The sequence below is a fragment of the Hibiscus syriacus genome, unplaced genomic scaffold (genome assembly GCF_006381635.1).
Source record: "Hibiscus syriacus cultivar Baekdansim isolate YM2019G1 unplaced genomic scaffold, ASM638163v2 tig00112738_pilon, whole genome shotgun sequence".
Lineage (NCBI taxonomy): Eukaryota > Viridiplantae > Streptophyta > Magnoliopsida > Malvales > Malvaceae > Hibiscus > Hibiscus syriacus.
The window spans coordinates 7,154,729-7,179,498 of NW_024063392.1; the positions used below are offsets into that span (position 1 = coordinate 7,154,729).

General features: G+C 31.9%; 1 pseudogene; it reads left to right on the forward strand.

Annotated features, from left to right (window-relative positions):
* The first annotated feature begins 15,945 nt into the window (after positions 1–15,945).
* LOC120183087 lies at positions 15,946–20,550 on the forward strand (annotated as a pseudogene).
* The last annotated feature ends 4,220 nt before the right edge of the window (positions 20,551–24,770 follow it).

Here is a 24,770-nt window from a genome sequence, read left to right on the forward strand (position 1 = left end):
GTGTTTAAGTTTATTCAAATTTTTAATTTTCAAAAAATAAATTACTGCATAATTTTTTATTAAAAAAGAATCGGGTACTCTATTAGTCGAACTAGTGGGTGTGCTGATTATGCAGGTACCAACCTGGGGTATCCTGATGTTACAGGCCGAGTTATGGGCCGATTTTTTATACCTGGATAATTCGAGTACCCAATACTTCAAGCACAAAAAAATAATATGGGTATCCAATTTTAAGCACCCCTAAGTACAATACACGTTAATCCATTTTTGTTGAACGGATTACTTATTATAAATAATATGAAAATACTAAAGCGTGTAATTATTATACTTTACTATTTTTTATTTTTTTAAAACAGTATCAATGTTAAAATATACTAATAATCTTTCTTTTATTAAATTTCCTAATTATAAAAAGTTATAAACAATCAATTTATTTAATAATAATAAGTTAATCTACTATTATTATAAATTTAAACCTCATTTTTTTTATATTTTATTAAATTTAATATTAATTCTAAAAATGTAACCTTAACATTTAAATATTATTTCCATTCAAAAATGTTTAAATGTTATTTTAATTTAATCTTTTTCATCTTCCTCAACTAATGTTTTTTCATTTTTGGGCTTAATTAAAGAAATGAGTGTTTAAACTATACATTTTGTTCACTTCTAACATTTTTTTTGTTATCATTTAAGGTGTATAGTTGTTAACAATTATTAAATAAAATCCATTAATCACTCTAAACATGAAACATGGTGTTTATAAAATTTTAAATTTTTTATTTTAAAAAATAAAATTATTATTTAAAAATAAAAATCCAGATTTATCTAAAAATCTACAAAAACTATAAAATCTCTATTCTCAAAGTATTAACTTTGTCATCGGTCGATGTCGCTATCGTTGGTTGTCTCTATCGCTGTCATTGATCACCTACTCACATGTTGTCAAACCCCTTTGTTGGCTATCCCATTATCATCACCCCAATCCCTTAAATCTTTCTAAACCCCAAATCCCAAAATCTTAATACCTAAATCTTTAATTTCTAATCCTTTTTCCTCTAATTGGCCCTTCGCCCTTACCATCGCAAACGATAAATTTTCGAGGAAGGGGCATTTTAAGGAGGAGGATATTATATATTTAAGGCTTAAGGATATTTAGGGTGTTAAGGGGATGAAAATGGGGATGGTCGTCAATGAATATCTACCGATTGACAACTGTATAATTGATAATAGCATCAACGATGGGGATGGGCCATGAAAAAGTTAATGCTCTGGATTAAGGATTTTAGAGTGTTTTTTTGAATTGATATAAAATTAATGATTTTAAAAAAATCATAAAATCATAAAATATGCCACATGTCATGTTTTGATTAGTTGATAAAATTTTTAATGACTGTGAGAAAATTGACCTTCAAATGGTAATAAAAAATATTTTTAATAAAAATAAAAATGTTAGTTACATACTTTGATCAATAAATTTTAAACACCTAAAATGAACAAGAGATATAATTTAAACACTTGTTTTTGAATTAAACATTTTTGCAGCAATTCACAATCTAAATTTCCACTAAGATTGTGAATCTCGATTAGTTCTTAGGAACAATCGAAATACGCCAAAAGGGGGTGAATTGACCTTTTTAGAAATAGTGGTAGAAGAAAATAAAAAATAAAACTTTTGCACAACGATTTTAGAGTGGTTCGACTTCTAAACAAGGTTTACATCCACTAAATCCATTAGATTTGCTAACCTTTAAGGACAATATATAACCTTACAACAACACACAAGGTTTATACCCCAAAACCTTACTTACATTCTCTCCACAAGAGGAATTACAAATTTTGCAAAAAAAAAAAAAAAACTCAAAAAGGAAAATATGTTTGCAAACAATAAGCACTTACCAAAATCACACTTGAGAAAAATTAAACAAAGTAGCTCACAAGTGTGTTACACAAAATATGACAATTTTAGCTCAAACACTCTTTTAATGTTGGTTTGATCTTTCAATAATTTTTCTTGTTGTTCTTCATATGAATCTTAGTCCCTTTTATATCTTCTAACACTCTCATAGTCGTTTAGAGGCTTTGATAGGTGATTAAAGTAGTTGGAATAATTAATTTGAGCATTAAATATTGTTGAAAACATTTTGATATTTCGATATAACAAATTAAGATAAATGAATTTTAATATTTTCCAAAAAGATTTTCGAAGTATATTCGATATAATTATTCGAATATCAAAATATTACTCTAAATCTTTCAAATGTCATTTTTAATCCTTACTCAAGTGTAAAATTAAGTTTTAATCATAAAATAATTTCAAAACAATTTTACAAAGTATTTCAAACCGTTTCAAAGCCAAAAATTCCAGATTGTCCAGAGGGAACCGATTCCCCCCCCCAAGGGGGTACCGATTCCCCCATGAATGGTTTGGCTCCGAGAAAAACAGAATGCTCGGAGGGAACCGATTCCCCCCAAGGGGGTACCGATTCCCCCATGTTCAACGGTCGAAATATTTGAATTTTTCACTTAGGGAACTGATTTCCTATAAGGGGGTACCGATTCCCCCCCACGCTCCAAGCTGTTTTATTAATGGTTTTCACACTTAAACGGCTCCATTGACTCCACTAATTATCCCCAACATTCAGAATCAATTGAGGGAGTATTTAAACAAGTTCTGAAGCCTTTGATCAATAAGAAATCATAGAGAAACAAGAGAGAAAACATCAAACACCAAGTTTGTACAAATCAAGCCAATTTTCCTTTCAATATTCATTTTGCTTTCAAGAACACCATTTGTGCTCATTTGTAATTATTTTTTAGTGTTATTTTCTTGTTCTAGAATTGTGCAAACATCTTACCTTGTGAGGTTTTCCTTGTAAGTTTTCAAATTTGTGTATTTCTCTTTAAAAAGATTGTTCTCAAGAATTTGGGGTATAATTCTTGAGGGAGTTGTAAGGTTACTCTTTGTCCTCAAAAGAAAGAACAAATTAGTGAATTTTTTGGAAAATCCTTAGTGTGGATAGCTAAGGTAGTGGAGGTAGACTTTGGTTGAGAAAGTCGAACCACTCTAAATCGTTGTGCAAATATTTTCAATTTTCTGCAAAAGCTTCCACCAAAATTTTAATTGCCAATTCACCCCCTCTTGGTCATTTCCATCAATCGATTAACTCAACAATTAGTATCAGAGCTTGACTCATTTGAAGGTTTAACCGCCTTGAGTAGATCCGGGAAGAGTTAAATCGATAAATATGGCGTCCACTTTCGATTCATTCTCCATGGAAGAATCCAGACCAATTAACGTGCCTCCACACTTTAATGGAACAAATTAGCGACGTTGGAAGAAGCTTATGATGATATTTATCCAAGCATTTGATATGAAAGCTTGGATGATGATCGAGAAAGGATATTCTTCTCCAACAAAGAAGGCAAAGAAGTGGAGTGATCAAGAACATAAAAAAGCTCAACAAAATACAAAAGCTATGCACATGTTGTGTTGTGCAATTGATCCTAATGTATATAAAGGAGTTTCTTCTTGTTCAAATGCCAAAGAGATGTGGGATAAGCTTGAGGAGATCTATGGAGACAAGGAAGAAGAAGAACCAATAAAGGTGATGTCTCTATTAGCTCTCACAGAGCCAAAGGTATCCTCTAACTCAAATAAATTAAATTCAAAATCTTTTAATGAGTTACAAGATGCTTATGATGAATTATCTTCGGAGTTTAAGACCATGAACTCTAAATACAATAAATTGATTTCTAAATTTATTGCTAAAAATGATCTTCTTTTGAAAGCTAAAACAGATATGGAAAATCAAAATGAAATGTTGAGAAATGAGTTAGAGCTTTCAAAAATAAAATCTGAAAACTTTGAAAAAGAAATTTTCAAATTAAACAAACTTCTTCTAGAAACGAAAATGGATTTTGAAAATCAAAATGAAATCTTGAAGAAGGATTTAGAGCTTTCAAAAATGAAATTTGAAAGTATTGAAAAAGAAAATTTCGATTTGAAAGTTAAGCTTGAATGTTTAACAAAAGAAAAATGTTGAAACATTTTGATATTTCGATATAACAAATTAAGTTAAATGGATTTTAAGATTTTCCAAATGATTTTCTAAGTATATTCGATATAACTATTCGAATATCAAAACATTACTCCAAATATTTCAAAAATCATTTTTAATCCTTACTTAAGTGTAAAATTAAGTTTTAATCATAAAACAATTTCAAAATAATTTTACAAAGTATTTCGAACCAATTCAAAGCCAAAAATTCCAGATTGCTAAGAGGGAACCGATTCCCCCCCATAGGAGGAACCGATTCCCCCCTGAATGGTTTGGCTCCGAGATTTCCAGAATGCTCGGAGGGAACCGATTCCCCCATAGGAGGAACCGATTCCCCCTAAACAGTTTTGTTCCGAGAATTCCAGTATGCTCGGAGGGAACCGATCCCCGCCAAGGGGGTACCGATTCCCCCCTTGTACAACGGTCGAAATATTTGAATTTTACACTTAGGAACCGATTCCCTTCAAGGGGGAATCGATTCCCCCCACACTCCAAGCTGTTTTATTAAATGTTTTCACACTAAAACGGCTATAATATCTTCTCTAATCATCCCCAACGTTCAGAAGTGATCCAAGGTGTATTTAAGCAAGCTTAGAAGCCATTGATCAATAACAAGAAACATCAAGCAACTAGAATCAAGAGAGAATCAAAGAGAAAGCATCAAACCTCAAGTTTGAGCATTTCAAGCCTATTTTCATTCAATATTCATTTTGCTTTCAAGAACACTTTTTTTGTGCTCAATTGTATTCATCTTTGAGTGTTCTTTTCTTTGTTCTAGAATTGTGCAAACATCTTACCTTGTGAGGTTTTCTTGTAAGTTTGCAAATTTGTAATATTCTCTTTGAGAAAAGAGTGTTCTCAAGAGTTGGGGTATACTCTTGAGGGAATTGTAAGGTTATCTCTTTGGCCTCAAAAGAAAGAACAAATTAGTGAATTTGTTGGAAAATCCTTAGTGTGGATAGCTAAGGTAGTGGACGTAGACTTTGTTTGAGAAAGTCGAACCACTGTAAATCGCTGTGCAATTACTTTCAATTTTCTGCAAAAGCTTCCACAAAATTTTTATTGCCAATTCACCCCCCTCTTGGCCAATTTCGTCATTCGATTAACTCAACAATTGGTATCAGAGCCTAACTTATTTGAAGGTTTAATCGCCTCTTGAGTCGATCCGGGAAGAGTTACATCGATTACCAAGTCATCAATGGCCTCCACTTCAAATTACGACTCCGGTCTCGATTCGATGCCCGTCAACAAGCCTCCTTTCTTCAATGGAGCTAACTACGCCTATTGGAAGAATATAATGATGTACTTCATTCAAGCAAGTGACATGGGAGCATGGAATGCCGTAGAAGAAGGATACATTAAGCCTATCACTCATCCAAGGTTGTGGAGTGAAGGAGATACAAAAATGTTCCAGCTTAACTCCAAAGCCATCCATATTATCTTTTGTGCTCTTGGACCAGATGAATACGGAAGAGTTTCATCGTGTACAACCGCCAAAGAAATATGGGACAAGCTTCAAGTCACACATGAAGGTACCGATGAGGTAAAGAAATCAAAAATTAGTATTTTAACACATAGCTATGAAAATTTCAGGATGAAACCAAATGAAGACATCAAAGCTATGACGGATAGATTTTCAACGATTGTCAATGGTCTCAAATCATATGGAGAGATCATCTCAAATGAAAAGCTTGTGAGGAAGTTAGTCTACTCCCTCCCAAAATCATGGCAATCAAAGAAGACGTCAATCATCGAGTCTAAGGACCTATCGTCCTTAACTCTTGAAGAACTTATCGGTTCACTCCTCACTCATGAGATGATGCTTGAAGATGAGGTGGACCTTGATAAAGTTGAAGAGACACCAAAGGAGAAGGAGAAGAAGAAAAACATTGGAGTTGCTCTCAAATCCACAAAAGATGAGAGTGATTCTAATGATGATGATGATGACGAGGAAATGGCATTGTTTGCCAAACGGTTCAGAAAAATGATGAGACCTTACCGAGGAAGAAAATTCAAACGAAATGAAGGCCTCAAAGATGAACCAAAAGAGAAGGACCCGATCATTTTCTATGAATACAAAAAACCAGGGCATGTCAAATATGATTGCCCATAATTGAAGAAGAAGGGTCAATCAAAGAATAAGCACAAGGCTCATGTGGCTACATGGAGCGATGAAGAAGGTTCCAATGAAGAAGAACAAGAAGTAGCAAACTTGTGCTTAATGGCATTTGGGGAAGATTCTAAGGTAACCTCTAACTCATCTGATTTTGATGATTTATCTTATGATGAGCTATTAGAGGAATATAATGGGTTGGCTTCGGATTATGAGAAATTATTTTTAAAATATAAAAATGATGTTTCAAAGTTGAAAAATGAAAATAAACTCATATCCAAAACCAACAATGATCTTGAAAGTAAAATCAAAGATTTGCAAATCAAACTAGAAGAGTTTGAAAAGAAAAATTTAGATTTGCAAAATTTACTTTCAAAGGTCAATGATGATCATCAAAAGAAAATTGATGATCTTAAAACTTCTTTTGATAAAGTTGGAACAAAACGTTTTGAAAAAGGAGAAAATTCAAAATCCAACTTTGTTAGAAAAGATTTTAGAAACTACAATCATAGAAATCCTCAACGAACCTTAAATGGTAAAATCTTTAGAAGTATATGGGTTCCTAAAGGACTCATTACTACTAAAGATAAAGATATCCTACACAAATGGATACCTAATGGGACTAGGATTTTGGAAACTAATGAATATGGACCCAAAAGAATTTGGGTACCAAAAATCAAAAATTAATCTATGTTTGTAGGGAAAGGAGCATTGCTACAAGGCACGGGAAACAAATTCAAATTCATGGTACCTTGATAGTGGATGCTCAAGACATATGACCGGAGACAAAAGCCGGTTCATTGAGCTTAACGCCAAAAATGGAGGAGAAGTGACTTTTGGAGACAATTCAAAGGGTTACATTGAAGGTATTGGTACAATAGGTAATACCTCTTCCATACAAATTAAGAATGTTTTATATGTGAATGGATTAAAGCATAATCTATTGAGTATTAGTCAATTATGCGATAAAGGATTCAATGTCTTATTTGAAATTAATGGTTGTAAAGTCATTGACATTGCATCTAATCGGATTATGCTTGTTGGTCATAGAATAGGAAACATTTACATGGTGCATTTAGATTCTATTGATATGACTAATTTATGCCTAGTTGCTAAGGATGAGCATGATAGTTGGTTATGGCATAGGAGACTAGGTCATGCTAGTATGAGTGTTTTGCAACGGTTAATTCAAGGAGACTTAGTAAGAGGGTTGCCTAAGCTTAAATTTGATAATGATAAAATCTGTGATGCTTGTGCTAAAGGAAAACAAAAACGAGTTTCTTTTAAATCTATTAATGATGTATCAACTAGTAGAGTATTACAATTGATCCATTTAGATCTTTTTGGGACAACTAGAACTACTAGCTTGGGAGGAAAACAATATGCATTTGTCTTGGTAGATGACTATTCTAGATACACTTGGGTTCTATTCTTAAGTACTAAAGATGAAGCATTAGAAAATTTCATCACATTTTCAAAAATAATCCAAAATGAAAAAGGTTACTCTATCACTAGTGTTAGAAGTGATCATGGAACTGAATTTGAAAATCTTGGATTTATTGAGTTTTGTAATTCTAATGGTATTAGCCACAATTTTTCAGCACCTAGAACCCCTCAACAAAATGGAGTTGTTGAGAGGAAAAATCGAACTTTAGAAGAAATGGCTAGAACCATGCTTTGTGAAAATAATTTGCCAAAATATTTTTGGGCGGAAGCCACAAATACCGCTTGTTATGTTGTAAATCGAGTAATGATTAGGCCAATTTTAAAGAAAACTCCATATGAAATTCTCAAAAATAAAAAGCCTAACATTAGCTATTTTCATCCTTTTGGATGTAAATGTTTTGTTTTAAACAACGGTAAAGAAAATCTTGGTAAATTTGATGCTAAAAGTGATGAAGGAATTTTTCTGGGTTATTCCTTAAATTCTAAAGCTTATCGTGTATTTAATAAAAGAACTTTAGTTGTAGAAGAGTCTATACATGTTGTTTTCGATGATAATCCCCTTCCGAGGAAGGATTCTTCTGTTAATGATGATGTAGGTATTGTACAAGCAAATGACGTTAGACATGACGTTGGAGAATCATCATCAAAGAAAGAAACAAAAGATGAGGAAACTCATGATCCCCTCGAGAATCCAACCATTGAAGAAAGGGAAGTATCTTTTCCAATAGAGTACAACTATGTCAAAGATGGTGAAATTATAGGTGATCCATCAAAAGGGGTAACTACTCGATCTTCTCTTAGAAATATCTGTAATTATGTTGCATTTATTTAATGCATAGAGCCTAAGAACATCAAAGAAGCATTAAAAGATGAACATTGGATTATGGCTATGCAAGAAGAATTAAATCAATTTGAGAGAAATAAAGTATGGACATTAGTTGAAAGGCCTAGTAATAAATCTACTGTAGGTACTAGATGGGTTTTTAGAAATAAACTTGATGAAAGTGGTAATATAGTGAGGAACAAGGCTAGACTTGTTGCTCAAGGCTATACTCAAGAAGAAGGCATAGACTATGATGAAACATACGCTCCCGTAGCTAGGATGGAAGCAATTAGAATGTTATTAGCATTTGCATGTTTCAATGAATTTAAATTATATCAAATGGATGTTAAAAGTGCATTTTTAAATGGTTTTATAAAAGAAGAAGTGTACGTGGAACAACCTCCATGTTTTGAAGATTCAAATTTTCCGGATTATGTTTTAAAATTGACAAAAGCTCTTTATGGTTTAAAACAAGCTCCTAGAGCTTGGTATGAAAGATTGTCAAATTTTTTAATTGAAAAAGGTTTTTTAAAAGGAAAGGTTGACACTACATTGTTTTTAAAGAGAAAAGGTAAAGATTTATTAGTAGTTCAAATTTATGTTGATGATATAATATTTGGTTCTACTAATGATGTTATTTGTCAAGAATTTTCTAAGCTAATGCAAAGTGAGTTTGAGATGAGCATGATGGGGGAGCTCTCATTTTTCTTGGGACTCCAAATCAAGCAAAGAAAAGATGGCATCTTCATTAATCAAGCTAAGTACGTCAAAGATATGCTCAATAAGTTTGGACTGGAAAATGGGAAACCTCATAACACTCCAATGAGCTCTTCAACAAAGCTTGACTTGGATGAAGGAGGTAAATGTGTAGATGTTAAATTATATAGGTCAATGATTGGCTCTTTGCTTTATCTAACCGCAAGTAGACCGGATATTATGTTTAGTGTTTGCTTGTGTGCTAGGTTTCAATCATGTCCTAAAGAATCACATTTACTACCTGTTAAGAGAATCTTTAGATACCTTAAGGACACTCCTAGTTTAGGACTTTGGTATCCTAGAGACTCTAGCTTTAGCTTGCATGCTTTTTCTGATGCGGATTATGGAGGATGCAAATTAGATAGGAAAAGCACCTCCGGTACTTGCCAATTCCTTGGAAATATGTTGATTTCTTGGTTTTCAAAGAAACAAAATTGTGTTGCATTATCTACCACTGAAGCCGAATACATTTCAGCTGGTAGTTGTTGTGCACAAGTTTTATGGATGAAACAACAACTTTTTGATTATGGAATTGAAGTAGGTACTATTCCTATCAAGTGTGACAATACTAGTGCTATTTGTCTCACTAAAAATCCCATCCAACACTCTAGAACTAAGCACATTGAAATAAGACATCACTTCATTAGAGACCATGTCACTAAGGAAGATGTAGTTCTAGAAATTGTTGATACTTTGCACCAATTAGCGGATATCTTTACAAAACCCTTAGACAAGGAAAGATTTTGGACACTTAGGAGAGAATTAGGTTTGACCAACCTATCTTCACTTAGTGTTTAAAATAATTTTAGCACTTTTAATAAATCTTGAAAAATGCTTATAATAATAATTTTTGATTGCATTCTTGCTATTAGTTAGGGGGAGTTTGTGATTCTTAGTGAAAATTAATTTTATGTTCAAAAATCGATTAAAGATTAATTTAATTGTTTGAACATAATTAATTTTTGATATATGAGTTGCCAATACCACTAGAAAAGATTAATTTAGCATTTTGTGCTTAAAAATCGGATTTTAGCGTTTTGGTGCAGAGGGAATCGATCCCCCCATGAGGGAACCGATTTCCCCTTTGAATGGGAACCGATTCCCCCCACAGGGGAATCGATACCCCCTGGGGTTCTGTTAAAATCGGGCAGAACACCCCAAAATTCCCAAAACCCTTATATTTTCTTCAAACCGTTTCTCACCATCCTCAAACACTCAAATCTCCTTTCTTGCCTCAAATCATCGATATTAATCGGAATTCGCTTCAAATATCATCTTCTAAACCTGTTGGAATCATTAAAATCGTGCAAACAACATTTAAATCCCCTCAATCTTCATCTTTCAAGGTAAATTTTTCTAAACTCTTTATTTCATTATTTTTGAACATAAGATTAGTTTCAATTAGTTCTAGGTTGAAATAGTGATCGGGCATTGATTATTTAGTGATTAGAAACTAGATGTTACAACTAATTTCATCAAAAACACAAGAATTTTTCAATTTTTTTTTTAAATTTTCGAAATAAAAAAAAATGTTATTTTTCAAATTATTGTGTTTTGATTAAATTATGTTGTTGTTATGAAAAACTATACATATATTGTTTCTCAAAACCATATTTTTCAAAAGTTTTTCAAAAACTTTGCCCATTAGGATTGATTTAGAGAATCTTGAAATATTGAGGACTCATTTGAGTTTTGGGATTAATTGAATTGCATACATTTGTTTTTAAAATTGCAGGTTATCAATTCTATTCCGATTTCCTAAACCATGTCCAATCCTAAACGTCCTAGGTCTTCATCTAGTCGTTCTAGTCGTCAAAATCCACCTTCAAATCCTCCTCCTATCCCTCAAAATCCTATTCCAAATCTTGATCCTAACTTGACTATCCAAAATTCTTGTTTCAATCAACCGGGTCCTAAAGATTATCGTTATTGGTTTTACCAATATTTTGACTCGTATAAGATTAGGGAAGAACGTATCCCATCTCTTCAAACTATGGTTGACATTAACTTTAAATATCTCCCTATCTTGCACGAATGGAAATTTGATAAACTTTTCGAACTTGAACCCATTATCTATCATCAACTTGTTCGTATCTTCTACTGTAATGCTGTTTGTATCAAAAATCGTGACAAAACCAAAACCATAGGAGTGCGTTCCTACCTCCTAGGTCAATATTTCCATCTTGATCCGGATTACATAGCCAATGCCTTAGGCTTGGATAATGAAGGTTTATCAAACGAAAAACAAGTTTTAGGCTCACGATATAAACGGAATGATAGTGCAAGTGTTTTAGATCTCCATGAGCGTTTTCTTCATCTTATGATCACTTGGTGATTTCGACCATCCGGGGGTCATTATTCTACTCTTAGAGCTTTAGACCTTTAGTGGTTGCATTGTTTTGAAAACAATATAAAAATAAACCTTTTCGAGATTATCTTTGTTGAAATCGTTGAAACCGTTAACTTAGTGCCAAATAAGAAACTCTGTTCTTCACTAGTTTACGGTTGTATCCTTAGTAATCTCTTTTCTAAAGCCGAACTCCGAGTTGGTCTAGATGCCTCATTTCCTCTTAAGAAACAAATCAATCTTCTTTCTTTAACAAGAGCGGGATAGGTCAAAAATAAGGAAACTGGTGCATGGGTTCGATCTTCTACTCCGGGAGCTAGTTCTTCACAAGCTCCACCCGAAGCTGACGAGATCCCAAGTTTGAACAATTAATGAGGGATATCGATGAAGCTTAAGAAGAACCTGAACAACCCGAGGAGCAAGCACAACAAACGCATCAAATGCCTCCATATTTTCAATCCTTTATGGAGACATTCGATTTCCGATACGCTACCATGGACTCGCGCTTTACCTCTATAGAGTCTCATTTATCCACAATGGGAGCTCAACAATTAGAGATTCTTCGGGAGATGCGTGCAAACAATGAATCAACCAACGCTCGTATCAATGAACTCACACACGAGATGGCCGCTATGCGAGCCCGTTTTCCTCCTACCGATCCGGATGTTTGATTATGTGTTTAGTTTTAAAACTTTGAACAAAAAGAATATTGTTTCAACATTTTGGATATTTTGGATTGTTTGATTTTGTGGATTGTTGGATTTTGGATTTATGAATGGTGTGAACTTATATGTTTGGTGTTTTATTCATTTTTGCATCATTTACATCATCATTAGCAATATGACCAATTTTGCCATATCACATTATTTATGAATATTGATTTATGAAACTAATGGCTAACCTCTCTTTTGATTGTGATCTTAGCAGCTTAAGCTTATAATTAATAAATCAATTGGCTAAATGATTTCAAAACCTTGTTTTACAATGTCTTTTTGATTTAACAAAAAGGGGGAGAAGAATAAGTGTTAAATGTTTTACTTGATAAATTGAAGAAGTGTTAAAGTAAGGGGGAGTAATTTCAAAACTTGATTTCAAAAATCTTAAAATTACTAAAATGTTTTGTTATATCAAAAAGGGGGAGATTGTTGAATCATTTTGATATTTCGATATAACAAATTAAGTTAAATGGATTTTAAGATTTTCCAAATAATTTTCTAAGTATATTCGATATAACTATTCGAATATCAAAACATTACTCCAAATATTTCAAAAATCGTTTTTAATCCTTACTTAAGTGTAAAATTAAGTTTTAATCATAAAACAATTTCAAAATAATTTTACAAAGTATTTCGAACCAATTCAAAGCCAAAAATTCCAGATTGCTCAGAGGGAACCGATTCCCCCCCATAGGAGGAACCGATTCCCCCCTGAATGGTTTGGCTCCGAGATTTCCAGAATGCTCGGAGGGAACCGATTCCCCCATAGGAGGAACCGATTCCCCCTAAACAGTTTTGTTCCGAGAATTCCAGTATGCTCGGAGGGAACCGATCCCCGCCAAGGGGGTACCGATTCCCCCCTTGTACAACGGTCGAAATATTTGAATTTTACACTTAGGAACCGATTCCCTTCAAGGGGGAACCGATTCCCCCCACACTCCAAGCTGTTTTATTAAATGTTTTCACACTAAAACGGCTATAATATCTTCTCTAATCATCCCCAACGTTCAGAAGTGATCCAAGGTGTATTTAAGCAAGCTTAGAAGCCATTGATCAATAACAAGAAACATCAAGCAACTAGAATCAAGAGAGAATCAAAGAGAAAGCATCAAACCTCAAGTTTGAGCATTTCAAGCCTATTTTCATTCAATATTCATTTTGCTTTCAAGAACACTTTTTTTGTGCTCAATTGTATTCATCTTTGAGTGTTCTTTTCTTTGTTCTAGAATTGTGCAAACATCTTACCTTGTGAGGTTTTCTTGTAAGTTTGCAAATTTGTAATCTTCTCTTTGAGAAAAGAGTGTTCTCAAGAGTTGGGGTATACTCTTGAGGGAATTGTAAGGTTATCTCTTTGGCCTCAAAAGAAAGAACAAATTAGTGAATTTGTTGGAAAATCCTTAGTGTGGATAGCTAAGGTAGTGGACGTAGACTTTGTTTGAGAAAGTCGAACCACTGTAAATCGCTGTGCAATTACTTTCAATTTTCTGCAAAAGCTTCCACAAAATTTTTATTGCCAATTCACCCCCCTCTTGGCCAATTCCGTCATTCGATTAACTCAACAAAAAAGATATCATTTTAAATAATTCATCTAGTTTAATAATGACAATATGTTCATATTGTCATTATCATGGTCATAAGGAATATACTTGTCCTTTAAAGAAAGGAAAACGGTTTAAAATTATACAAGAATAAGTTCCAAAAGGAACAAGAGGCATTGAAACTAATGTTCAAGGATCCAAAGCAATTTGGATACCAAAATCTACATAAATGTCTCTTGTAGGTGTGTGGGAGAAATGGTGATGAAGTTGATGATATTCAAGATGCTCTAGCCACACATGAAAAAGGAATAGGTAACCTCTAAACTTAATGTTTTTATTTTATTTGGTTGCTCATTTAGTTTATGCATGCATGAGGCTTTAAATGTTGAATAATTCTAAATGATTATGTTTTATCTCATGTATGTTGAAAAATATTGTATGATGAACATAGTAATTTTTGGTAATGTTTTATAAACTCTAGTTCATCATATTAATTTTTGGTCAAAATTGTTTTTGATATATCTTTAACAATAGATATCGATTTTTTTTCAAGAACTTTGGTTTTTGCAAAATTTTGACCTTAAATTTTTCTTAATGTTTATGCATTTTTTTTATGCATAACATTTTCAAAAACTTTATGCATGTGTTTTTAATCTCGATAATCAACATTGCATAATGTTTTGTATGTGAATGGATTAAAACATAATCCGATTAGATAAATTTGACAAAAGATACAATGTCTTATTTTTAAATTAAGTGTTTGCAAAATTGATTGACATTGCATCTACTTTGATTATGCTTGTTGGCCATAGAATAGGAAACATTTACATGGTGCATTTAGATTCTATCAATATGACTATTTTATGCCTAGTTGCTAAGGATGAGCATGATAGTTGGTTTTGGCATAGGAGAGTAATGCTCGTATAAGTGTTTTGCAACGATTGATTCAAGGAGATTTAGTTAAAGGGTTGCCAAAGCTAAAATTTGATAATGATAAAATATGTGATGTTTGTGCTAAAGGAAAACATAGAAAAGCGATAAAATATGTGATGTTTGTGCTAAAGGAAAACATAGTTGGTTTTGGCATATGAGAGTAATGCTCGTATAAGTGTTTTGTTTTAAACAACGATAAAGACAATCTTGGCAAATTTGATGCTAAAAGTGATGAAGGAATTTTTCTGGGTTATTCCTTAAATTCTAAAGCTTATCAAGTATTTAATAAAAGAGCTTTAGTTGTAGAAGAATCTATACATGTTGTTTTCGATGATAATCTCCTTCCGAGGAAGGATTCTTGTTTGAATAATGATGTAAGTATTATAAATACAAATGACGTTAGACATGACGTTGGAGAACCATCATCAAAGTGAGAAGCTATCGGGATCAAAGAAAAATTATTCCACTTATGATTTGGAATTTTATGCCATAGTTCAGTCCCTGAAGCATTGACGTCACTACCTAGTACAGAAGGAGTTTATTCTGTTTACCGATCATGAGGCCTTAAAGTACATCAATGGCCAACACAAGCTAAGTAGATGTCATGCCAAGTGGGAGGCATACCTGCAAGAATTCACTTTTACGCTGAGGCACCAAGCATGGAGTTTGAATCGCGTCGCATATGCCCTTAGCCGTCGTACCTTACTCCTCACCACCATGAGTACCAAAGTTGCAGGCTTTGAGACGTTCACAGATATGTATGCAGCTGATTCTTCCTTTGGAAAGATATTTCAGGAGGTAACTGGGGGTCACCGTCATGATTTTGTTTTGCATAATGGGTATCTATTTCGTGGATTACAGTTGTGCATTCCAGATTGTTCATTGAGACAACAAATTATAAGTGAACTTCATAATGAGGGACACTTTGGCCGAGATAAGACCTTGGCCCTTATCTCTTATGACTTTTATTGGCCTAAGTTGACTAGTGATGTGGCTCATTATGTGGACCGTTGTTATGTGTGCCAGCGATCTAAGGGAGTTCTCACAAATGTGGGCTTGTACACTCCCTTACCTGTTCCTGAAGCTACTTGGTTCGATGTTAGCATGGATTTTGTATTGGGTTTACCCCACACCCAAAGGGCCTCTGATTCTATCTTTGTTGTGGTTGACAGGTTTTCCAAGATGGCCCATTTTGTAGCTTGCAAAAAGACTATGGATGCTGTCCAGATTGCCCATCTTTATTTCAGGGAGATTGTGCGTTTACATGGTGTTCCTCGATCCATCACTTCAGATTGTGATACAAAGTTCATCAGTAATTTCTGGAAGAGCCTGTGGGGGAAACTGGGAACACAGTTGAATTTTAGTAGCTCCTATCACCCCCAGACGGATGGTCAGACCGAGGTGGTAAACCAGAGTTTGGGTAACCTTTTGAGGTGTTTGGCAGGAACGAAGCTGAAGCAGTGGGATTTGACATTGCCTCAAGCAGAATTTGCCTACAATAGATCAAAAAATAGAACCACAGGTTTAAGTCAATTTGAGACTGTCTATGGTTAGAACCCATCCGGGGTGCTGGACTTAGGCCCCTATTCCACGTATAGGACGTTTCAGTCCTAAAGCAGATGAGATGGTGAAGTATCTTCGATGTATCCATGAGCAGGTGAAACAGACCATTCATGAGAGTAATACCAAGTACAAGACTCGGGTTGACAATCATCGTCGTCAGGTACATTTTGATATTGGTGATTTTGTTTGGGCTGTATTAACTCGTGATCGTTTTCCTGTTGGTGAGTATAATAAGCTTAAGGATCGGAAGATTGGACCTTGTGAGGTCGTGCAGAAGATCAATGATAATGCTTACAGGTTGCGCCTTCCTAGTCACATGAAGACTTACGATGTCTTTAATGTGAAGCACCTAAGTCCTTGTTTTGTGGATTCTGATGACACTACTCTGAACTCGAGGACGAGTTCTTTCTAACCTAGGGTGACTGATGCAGGGGGATTCGAGACAGATGATGTTGAGCTTTCAGATTGCACCTTGATGACGATGAGATACCATGAGTTGGCAGATCAGCGTAAAGGCGGGAGTTGATTGTGATATGTTCCTCATTGGGGCTGTTTTGAGTGCATTTCAGTCTTTTGGCCATAACTTTGGCTACGGGTGTCGGAATCGCGCATAAGACCCCAATTCGGAAAGCCCCTTTCGACGCTCACACTGTCCACTGTGGCCTTTTTTTCGACCTTAAATTATGCCGTTTTTCCCTCCGAATCACTAGTTTTATTTATTTTTTACTATTTATGGTAACATTTCGCTTGTCAGTTAGGAAGTCAATTTAAATCCGATTTGGGCCGGATTTTTTGCAGATTGTTTATTTTATTTCGAATTTCAATTTAGAGTGATTTTTGGGATTTTGCTATTTTTGGTAAAATTCGGATAAACATGATTTTTGGCTATAACAGTCCGGCTTGTGGACTGATTTTGACATTGTTTGATTTTATAATATTTCGTTAAACCTTAGAGACTTGTTTTATCTGGCTTTGGGTGAATTTTCTCTTGTGAATCATCTGTTGGAACCAGCCTACAAGATAATCGTTATCCTGTCCAGCGTCAAGTTGACAGAGAGACAAATAAATTTCTAGAAGATAGGTTTTCGGATTTGGTGTTTGACACTGAGAAACAGTGACGAAGGAAAGCCTAAGTCTGAAAAATCATCTTCACCGGTGCCAACGGTAAGCTAAGCGATTATGCATGTTTAATTGTTGAAACTAGAAATAAAATCGAGCTTATTATCCTAAAAGGAAAAAACAGTTACTATACAATTTATGATTATCCAAATTTAGGGAAAGGATCTCTAATGTACTAGTTGCACAATTTGTTTTGTGTTTATCCTATTAAATTTTTATGCTAATATCACAGTATTGGTTGACACTTTTCTATTCACAGGATCAGGCCAATATTCATGTATATCCTGATTGGGCAGCTATGCAGGTTATCTTCTTATTCATGCACTTCCCTCTTTCCCACTGCTGTTGTTAAGACATTTATTCAACTAAATTGCACAATCTATTACGCTAATGAAATAGCTAATGGGGATTTCATGGTTCTGTATTACATATATAGGCATATTATGGTCCTCGAGTCGCAATGGCTCCATATTACAACTCAGCTGTGGCCGCTGGCCACGCTTCTGCCCCTTATATGTGGGGTCCTCCATAGGTATTACCCACAGCTCTAAGGCATTTAACTTCATTTAAGCTCATCACTGAATAACTCTGTAAATAATTATTAATAATACTAATTTGTTTACTCTTTCAGCACATGATGTCACCTTATGGGGGACGCCTTATGCAGCAATCTACCTGCATGGGGGAGTATATGCCCATCCTGCAGTTCCTGTAGTAAGTTTACTTTGTCACTATCTTTTAATTACAGTATTAATTTTTACCAAATTATCTAGGAACTTAGTTTTTCCTGAGGTGGTTACCCGTTACTAATTATATGTAGTTTCTGGTGTTTGAGTTTGTATAGTGATTGTGCTGTCACATAATTCTCTCTCTTCCTGCCTTATATCTAGACAGTGGTCTGTTTTATACAACAACCAATTTGGTAATACTCTACAGATTCCTTATGGTACAGCTAGCAACACGATAAAGAAAATTTTCATTTTTTTTCTCCCTTGGGATATGATATGAGTGCTAAATAACATCTGAAACGCTGGTTTTATTGTACAATATTATACCTTAATGCATTTTTACCTGTTTACTCTTGAAATCCAAGAATAACATGTTCATGATATTTCATCATCACCTGCAGTGAGTTGTCTGTTGAATGATTCATTTAAAACTGTTGCTATTTTGTTTTTATTCAGGCTTATTGTGGATGCACATGCACATATACTGCTTTTGGGGATGTTACTTTTTTCTTATTGTGTTTAGCAAGTGCTGAATATAACTGGAGCATTTTATTGTAGATTGCCACCCCTGTGGAAACTCCTACAAAGTCATCAGGCAATTCAGAACGGGGTTTAACCAAGAAGATTAAAGGATCTGATGGCCTTGCTATGTCAATAGGCAATGGTACTGCTGAGAAAGATGAGGGCCCCGCTGAGCCTAGAATTTTCCAGAGGTTTGTTAATTTTTTCGGGGAAAACTATTATTTGTTAGATACGTCCAAAGGCTTTTTCCTCATAGATTGACTTTTTTTTTTTGATAATGTGGACAGTGCGGAGACGGAAGGTTCTGCTGATGGTAGTGATGGGAACACAACTGGGGTAAGATCTCCTTCCCATCTGGTTAACCTGTTTTCAAGCATCTTTTTTATTTCTTAGTTTTATTTGACTAGTATATTAGAAAATGATTTTAAGGACAAAATGCTAAAGCTTATTTTTATCACTGTGCATCTTTGGTCAGACGGATCAAAGTAAACGTAAAAGAAGCAGAGAAGGAACACCAACGGTTGGTATGACTCCATTCTTCACCAAGTATATTCTTGATGAATAATAGAGTTGACCTGAAGTTTTAGTCAGACTTATGTACAGTAGTGGGTAGTTGTAAAATCTGAGGCACTTTGCAATTGAATGGTTCCTTTAATGTGCAATGCCTAGTCTAGGTTCGTGTCCTTGATAAGCAAAAGTATTGTTGTGATTTCTAAAAGTAACTCGAGTTAGAAAATGAAAAGGAATGGATAATACTATTCCATCTTTGGATACATTTGGTACACCTTCATGTCTGGAGGTTATGTTTATTAATGTATCGTCTCTGTTATAGCAGGTGGAGATGGGAAAAATGAGGCAAAGTCTACTAATGCAGTTGCTGCAGGGGAGTTAACTACAATGATCTCTCCCAAACCAATCAAAGCTGTACTTTCTCCCGGCATGAGCGCAGCATTGGAGCTCAGGAACCCTCCCTCTATTAATGCTAAATCCAGTCCTACGAATGTACCTTGTGGGGTAATGCCTTCTGAAGTCTGGATGCAGGTATATTGATTAGTGGAATTCTTGTATTTTTACTTCTTTCCTGCTCATCTGAACTGTGGTTTAGCTTGATTATAATTTGTATCCACTTTTTTGTGTTCTGAAGAAGTTAAATCCCTTTGAATGTGGATAATTAATGCACATTTTAGTGTTGTATACGTTGGGTTGTGCTATCTTAATCTGTTGCTAACATTAATGAAATTTAACCAGAATGAACGGGAGCTGAAACGTGAGAGGAGGAAACAATCTAATAGAGAATCTGCTAGAAGGTCAAGGTTGAGGAAGCAGGTACAAGAAATATGTATTACATCTTTGCTTATCGCAAGCTTAAAAACTTTATAAATTCCTTCTTTGAGCCTATTTACTGGATTTGAAGTATAACAATGAATTATCTGAAGCTAATGCCATATTATTATTTTGTAGGCTGAGACGGAAGAGCTTGCCCGTAAAGTTGAGTCCTTGACTGCAGAGAATGCAACATTCAGATCTGAAATAAATCAACTAACTGAAAAATCGGATAAATTAAGGGTAGAAAATGCTTCATTAGTGGTATGCACTCTAAGCTTCCTTATGAACTTTTTCGATTTGAATTTGGCATTTGCCTGATCTATCCCCCATAACTCCAAAATTCCCATACCTCTTGTAATGACTTGTTCAAAGTGTTTTGTGATAACAGGAGGGACTGAAAGCTGCTCAACTGGGACAGACACAGGAAATCACTTCGAACAAAACCGAAGGCAAACAGAGTGAAATGTACGAGAAAAAGTCCGGTGCCAAGCTGCACCAACTCTTGGATGTGAGTCCAAGAACCGCTGCAGTGGCTGCCAACTGAGTGAGTGAAAACAATTTACACCCGATTTACTTTTGACTTCTTAAATCGGAGAAAAATCGTGTAGCTTTGACATAATTTCAAGCACAATACTGCTGACAGTTAGCAGGGGGATGAACTGGTAGAGTTGTTTGTTAGGGGATTGAAACTATGTTTGGGACAGTTGGGTCTCTCATAGCAGAACTGATGTAATTTTTTATTTGGAAATCAGTGTGCTGAGAAAGCCCTGAAGGTTGGTGTATATTAAGGTGAAATTAGATTGTGTTTTAGGAGAAGGGTCTTCAAAACCTTTAATAATGAACGATTGTGCATTTTTTAAATGCCAAATAGGTTTAGAGTGTGAAATTACAACAAATGTCGTTTTGCTATGTTTTATGCTTGAATATGAAATGTTTTAGTTATGTTGGGTGGTTCTTATAGGGTTTGCTGTTAAAAAGTTTTTTTTTAAGATTCTGATGGCATAAGATTCTCTTGATTGTAACTGTATATAACTATATATTCAAGAAAATAATAAATAAATTTTCTACCAAAAGTAAACCCTATCTATAACGTTAACCTAATTCATTTTATAGAATTGAACGTGAAAACATGTTAACAATTGATTATTTTTATAATTTGAATACTTTGTGTTAATAAGTTTATCATTTTGTTATTTTTAAATTGTTTATATAGTATATGTATATATATACATAAATAAAATTGTTTATTGGCTTAATAATAAAATTGTTGTATAATAATAAATAAAATTGTTTATTGGCTTAATACTCATTTACTACTTGGAAGTCGGTTAAATTTTAGGTTTACTATGATCTGTTTAAGGTTACGCGCACTGAAAATTAATTCAAACTATTACATTTAATTTTTTTTAAGATTAGTTGCAGTTTGGTTATATCGGCCCACCGATGCACTCCTGAACCGACCCAATAACATTTCGCATACACAAATAACTCTGAAACGGAATTGAGGGATGTAAAATCGGATAATCGTTCAAGTTTTAGTTGGATATTGAAACTATATAGTTTATATTTATATGATTATATATTATATATAAGCTATATAGTTTATTAATATAAATTATATAGTTTATATATAAATTATATATGAATTATATTTAAATATATACAACTTATATTTATATATTATGTATAATTATAAATTATATATACTATATTGTTTAAATATAAAATATAAAAGTATATATATATATATATATAAGATTAAAGTATATAAGTATATATATAAAAACTATAAAGTAAAAGTATATATATATATAAAGTATAAAGCATATATATATAGTTAATATAAACTATATATATAAATATATAGTTTATTAATATAAATTATACATGAATTATATTTAAATATATATACAACTTATATTTATATATTATGCATAATTATAAATTGTATATACTATGTATAAATTATATAGTTTAAATATAATGTATAAAAGTATATATATATATAAATACATATATAATAATATAAAGTATAATTATATATATATATAAAGAATAATTATAAAGACTAAAGTATATAAGTAAATAACATAAAGTATATATATATATAAACTAAAGTATATATGTAAACTATATATATATATATATATATATAAAGTTTTAGTATAAAGTATATACATATATAATATATATAGTATATTATATAAATATAAAGTATAATTATAAAGACTAAAGTATATAAGCATATAATATAAATATATAAGTATATAATATAAAATATAAAAGTATATACATATAATATATATATATATAATATAAAGTATATAAGTATATAATATAAAATATAAAAGTATTAAATATAAAGTATATAATTATTAAATATAAGTACATAAATATATATATATATATATAAACTATAAACTATAAAGTATATATATATATATATATATATATATTCTTTATAATTATACTCTATATATATACTTATACTTTATATTATTATATATGTATATATACTTTATACTAAAACTTTTTATATATATTATACTTTATACGTTATATATACTTATACTTGTAGTTTATGTGTATATATACTTAATATACTTTATATTATATACTTATATACTTTAGTCTTTATAATTATACTTTATATATATATATAATGTGCTTATACTTTATATTAATTATATATGTATATATACTTTATACTAAAACTTTATATATATATATACATATATACTTTATATTTAATACTTATATACTTATTTTTAATACTTATATACTTTATATTATATACTTATATACTTTTATCTTTATAATTATACTTTATATATATATAATATACTTATACTTTATATTACTATATATGTATATATACTTTATACTAAAACTTTATATATATATATATATATATATAAAAGTATATAATATAATATAAAGTATATAATATGTATAAAGTTTTAGTATAAAGTGTATATACTTTATAGTTTTTATATATACTTATAATATACTTATTCCTTATAGTTTTTTTTATATATATACACTTTATACTTTAAAGTATATATACCTTATAGTTTATATATATAATGTATTAATGTATCAATCTATGCATAAGTATAATGTACATTATATATACAAGCATCATATTATCATAACATTCATTATACATATATATTATAATTGTTTTAATTTTTTCCAGCTTTTGAAATTAATGCAATTCAGTCCAGTTTAGAATTTTCCTCACATTTTACAATTTTTTGATTTGATCCTTTTATGTTGTTTATTGTATTTAAATTTAAATTTAAATTTCATATTTATTCAATTTTTTCCTTCAAATTATATTTGTATATGAAATTGACCCATACTTATTTATATTTTTTAAATTTACTTAAAACCCTATAAAATGTAAATCACATAATAAATTTATTTTCAAATTATTTTCACCAACTTTTTAAATGTATGCAATTTAGTCTATTTTTATATTAATATCAGCTTCACATTTTATAATAATTCAATCTCATCCCTCATCAACGCGTGTTGCTTAATTTATTCAATATTTATTTCTAATTTCATGTTTGTTCAGTTTGGTATTTTATATACATATATAAAGTATAATGTACATTACATATACATGCATCATATTATCATAACATTCAATATACATATTATATATATATTATAATTGTTTTAATTTTTCTCCAACTTTTGAAATTAATGCAATTCAGTTTATTTTACAATTTTTTTAATTTGATCCTTTTATGTTGTTTATTGTATTTAAATTTAAATTTGTAATTTTATATTTGTTCAATTTAGTCTTTCAAGTTATATTCATATATGAAATTGATCCATACTTATTTATATTTTTGTAATTTTCTTAAAAACCCTATAAAATGTAAATTACATAATAAATTTCTTTTGAAATTATTTTCACCAACTTGTTAAATGTATGCAATTTAGTCCATTTTTATATTAATATCAGCTTTACATTTTATAATTAATCCAATTTCATCCCTCATCAAAGCGTGTTGCTTAATTTATTCAGTTTTTTATTTCCAATTTCATGTTTGTTCAATTTGATACTTTATGTACATATATAAACTATAAAGTATAAGTATATATGTATATATATATATATTATAATTGTTTTATTTTTCTCCAACTTTTGAATTTAATGCAATTCAGTCCATTTTACAATTTTCCTCACAATTTATTTTTTTGATATGATCCTTTTATGTTGTTTATTGTATTTAAATTTTAATTTTTAATTTCATATTTGTTCAATTTAGTCCTTCAAATTATATTTGTATTTGAAATTGACCCATACTCATTTATATTTTTGTAATTTACTTAAAACCCTATAAAATATTGTTGAGTTAATCGATCGATAGAATAGGCCAAGAGGGGGGTGAATTGGCAATAAAAATTTCGGTGGAAGCTTTTGCAGAAAATTGAAAATATTTGCACAGCGATTTAGAGTGGTTTGACTTTCTCAATCAAAGTCTACGTCCACTATCTTAGCTATCTACACTAAGGATTTTCCACAAATTCACTAATTTGTCTTTCTTTTGAGGACAAAGAGTAACCTTACAAATCCCTCAAGAATTATACCCCAAATTCATGAGAACACTCTCTCCCAAAGAGAACAATACAAATTTTGCAAACTTACAAGAAAATCCTCACAAGGAAAGATGTTTGCACAATTCTAGAACAAAGAAAGAACACTCAAGAATAATACAATTAAGCACAATAAGTGTTCTTGAAAGCACAAATGAATATTGA